Raw genomic sequence first — 3,777 nt, 5'->3', positions numbered from 1 at the left:
TATGAAAGAAAAAAAATAATAAAAGTAAAAAAAAAAAAAAAAAAAAAAAGCCAAAAGGAGTAAGCTTAAGTATCCTAACCCTATACATCACAGAATCATAGAATGCCTTTGTTGGGAAGAGGCCTTAAAGCCCACCCAGTTCCAACTCCCTGACATGGGCAGGGTTGCCCCCCACCAGCTCTGGCAGCCCAGAGCCCCATCCAACCTGTTCTTGAGTGCCTCCAGGGACACCACAGCTTCTCTGAGCAGCTGTACCATCATCATCAGACTAAAAATTTTTTCCTAACATGTAATCTACATCTCACCTTTTAAGTTTAAAACTATTCACTCCTTGTCCTATGTATGGGAACTGCTGAGTCACAGCCTGAACCTCTGATTGATCACCTGACGTGAGCACTGAGTCATCCAGAGGAGCACAGGTGAAGGCAATTCACCTGTGCTGCTGGAAGGGATGGAGCCTGGCTCCACCCCTCCTAGACCCATTTAAGAGCTGGCTACCAGTGGGGAAGGATGTCTTCTGGAAATGTGCTCTGCTGGAGTTTTGCAAGTGAGCATAGGATAGGGGTAAGTTTTCTATCTATTCTCTTTTTGCTATCATTATCTGCTTTACTAAGCTATCTTGTTTATTTTGTAATTATAGCATCTTAATATTCTTTGATTATACACCCTGTTACCACATCTCCCAGATAAAGTCCTGTAGGATCCCTCAAGCACTGGAAAGCCATGACATGATCTCCTCAGAGCCTTCTCTTCTCCATGCTCAACAATTCTAGCTTCCTTAGTCAGCCTTCATAGGATAGGTGCTTAAGCCTTCTGATCATCTTCATGGCTTCCTCTGGAGCTCCTCCAATAGCTCCACATCTTTCTTGTGTTTCAGGCACCCAGAACTGAATGCAGTACTTGAAGTGAGGCCTCCCAAGAGAAGGTTAGAGGGAAAGTATCAGTTGCCTTGGTAAGAAGAAGCTGCACTTCTTATGATGATAGCTCATATTCAGTATTTCATCTACCAATACCCCCAAGGCCTTCTTCACAGAGTTGTCACTTTACTCATCATCCAAACTGAATTAATGGTTGAGATTGCTTTGGCCCAGATGCAGGACCTTGCACTGGGCTTTGTTGAACTTCACGAGATTTGTCTGGGCCTACCTCTCAAGCCTGTCAAGGTCTCTCTGGATTGCATCCATTCCTTTCTGTGCATCAACTGTGCCACTCAGCTTGGTATACTCTCCAAACTTTCCAAGAGTGCACTCAATGTCACTGTCCATGTTACCAATAATGCTGCTAAGTAGTGCCAGTTCTGATGCAAAACCTCAAGAAACACCATTAATTATTGGAATTCCTCTGCACATTGGGGAATCGCAATCTTTAACTGCAACCATCCAGCCAATTCCTTATCCACTGAGTGGTCCATCCATCAAATTTATGTCTCCCCAATTTAGAGACATGTAAGACAGGCAGATGATATTTGTTACTCTTCTGTTACAAAACTAATGCTGTTACCCTATCATAGAAGGTACCAGGTACAATTTCCTGTTAGTGAAATCACTTGGGCTGTCGCTACTCCCCTCTCTGTTTTCGGAGTGCTTTAGCATATTTTCTAGGAGGCTTTGTTTTGTGATCTTGCCCAGAACAGAACTAAATTGCTCCAAAATTAATGCCTTCTATTTACTTCCATGGAAACTACAACAGATCCAAAGAACATAATAACTCTATTTGATAGAGCAAATGCTCAACTACAAAATGATATTTTTCAGCAGTTTCCACCAGTAGCCATGCATCTTCATGAGCAAAGAACAAGATCCTGAATCCACATTCGTAAGTGGGAATGACCTGCTGTTGCCATTGCTGAAATGCACCACTCACCACCTTATTGTGCTCACATCCATTGTTTGGTCTCCACAGATGTTCAGCAAGCATCGATCAGTGTTAATGGGTGCCATTTTTTCTGCAAGGAGGAATTTAGTTGCACACCTTTGTTCCATACACACTTCCATGTCAGACGCTACTGTGTCACCCTGCCCTCTGCAGCCATCTGTTGCACAGTAATGAAACGTAACAGGATATTGGCAGGAAAGTTCAGCCTCTACTTTTGTACCATTAATATCTACCACTGATACTGTGGGCCAACAGCATGAAATAGAAGGCGTTCTTGGCCTGAGCACACTGCTGGTGAGCATCAAGTAACACCCCCAGATATGTTACATTTACAGTCTTCCAGCCACTTTGCCCCAAGCTAGCAGTGTTGCTTAGGGTTGTTGTGGCCAAAGTGCAGGACCTGGCAGTTCAGCCCAATGGCCTCAACCCAGTGATCCAGTTTGTTCAGTTCTCTCTGTGGCACCTTTCTTCCCTTAGCCACTTCCTTCCGACTCGATGTCATATGCAGACCTACTGAGGATGCACTCAGTACCCTCATCCCATTCATCAATAAAGATATTGAACAGGACAGACATCAATACCAATTCCCTCATGGCTGGTCACCAGCTGAATTTAACTCCATTCACAGAATGATAGAAGAACACAATCACAGAATCACTCATGTTGGAAAGAACCTTGAAGATCATCGAGTTCAACCACAACCTAACTATGCTACCCTAACAACCCTTTGCTAAATCATGTCCCTGAGCACTACGTCCAAATGCTATTTAAGACATCCAGGGATGGTGACTCAACCACCTACCTGGGGAGCCTATTCCAGTGCTTAACAACCTTATCTGTTAAAAAGTTTTTCCTGATGCCCAAACTCCATTCACCACCACTCTCTGGGCCCAGTCATATGGCCATTTCTTCACCCAGCAAAGAGTGTACCTGTCTAAGCCACGGGCTGCCAAATTCTCCAGGAAAATACTCTGGGAGGCAACATCATTGACTTTGCTGAAGTCTAGGTAGACTATGTCAACTCATCCACGAGGCAGGTTATTCTATCACAGTAGATGAGGTTAGTTAGGCAATACTTGCCTTTAATGAACCCATTCTGTCTAGGCCTGGTCCCCCAGTTGTCCCACACATGCCACGTGATCTCATTCAAGGTGATCTGCTCCATCAACCTACCTGGCAGCAAGGTCAGGATGATGGGCCTGTACTTCTCCAGATCCTTCTTTCAACCCTTTTTTTAGATTGGTTCACATTGGCATCCTGCAGTCCTCTGGGACTTCTCCTACTGACCTGGAACGCTGATAGATGATGGAAAATGGCTTGGCTATCAACTCTGCCAGCACCCTCAGTGCCCTCGCTTGGATACCATTTAGCCTCATAGATTTGTGACAGTCCAAGTGGAGTAGTAAGTCTCTGTTTCCATCTGAATCATGGGGAATTTATTCTGCATCTCATCTGAGACTTCCAGATCAGGGACTAGAGTACCCGAGGAATAACCAATCTGACTTTTAACAACAGATATAAAGAAGACATTGAAAAGCTCAGCCTTTTCCTTATCCTCAGTGCTCACGTTCCCAGCTGCATCCAGTAAAGAATGAATATTCTCCTTAGAACTCCTCTTATTGTTAATATATTTGTAAAATAGATTTTTGTTTTCTTTTACCCCAACAGCCAAACGGAGTTCAACCTGGGCTTTTGTCATTCTAATTTTCTCCCTGCACATCCTAACAACTTCTTTGTACCCTCCTATATGCGTATACATCACAGTTCCAACTGAAATCATGGATATCAGGAGTTAAAGCTCCCAGTGAGATATTACACTTTTGAACACTTCTGCAGATCTCATTTTTACTTATGTAAAATAGGAAATGGAATTTGTTGGCCTGGTTCAAAAGTATGTAAGAT

General features: G+C 43.6%; 1 long non-coding RNA gene across 2 annotated transcripts; it reads left to right on the top strand.

Annotated features, from left to right (window-relative positions):
- The first annotated feature begins 522 nt into the window (after positions 1 to 522).
- LOC128076472 (uncharacterized) lies at positions 523 to 1,448 on the top strand. Of its 2 annotated transcripts, none has more exons than XR_008204392.1 (3): positions 523 to 564; positions 701 to 800; positions 878 to 1,448. It is a non-coding gene; the product is annotated as an uncharacterized LOC128076472 (long non-coding RNA). The 2 variants fall into 2 exon arrangements; XR_008204393.1 differs by having other exon boundaries at positions 529 to 547.
- Positions 1,449 to 3,777: the final 2,329 nt, after the last annotated feature.

The sequence above is a fragment of the Tympanuchus pallidicinctus genome, unplaced genomic scaffold, assembly GCF_026119805.1.
Source record: "Tympanuchus pallidicinctus isolate F22 unplaced genomic scaffold, pur_lepc_1.0 scaffold14, whole genome shotgun sequence".
Lineage (NCBI taxonomy): Eukaryota > Metazoa > Chordata > Aves > Galliformes > Phasianidae > Tympanuchus > Tympanuchus pallidicinctus.
The sequence above is the reverse complement of the archived record's forward strand: the minus strand, read 5'-3'. Positions and strand labels throughout refer to the sequence as shown.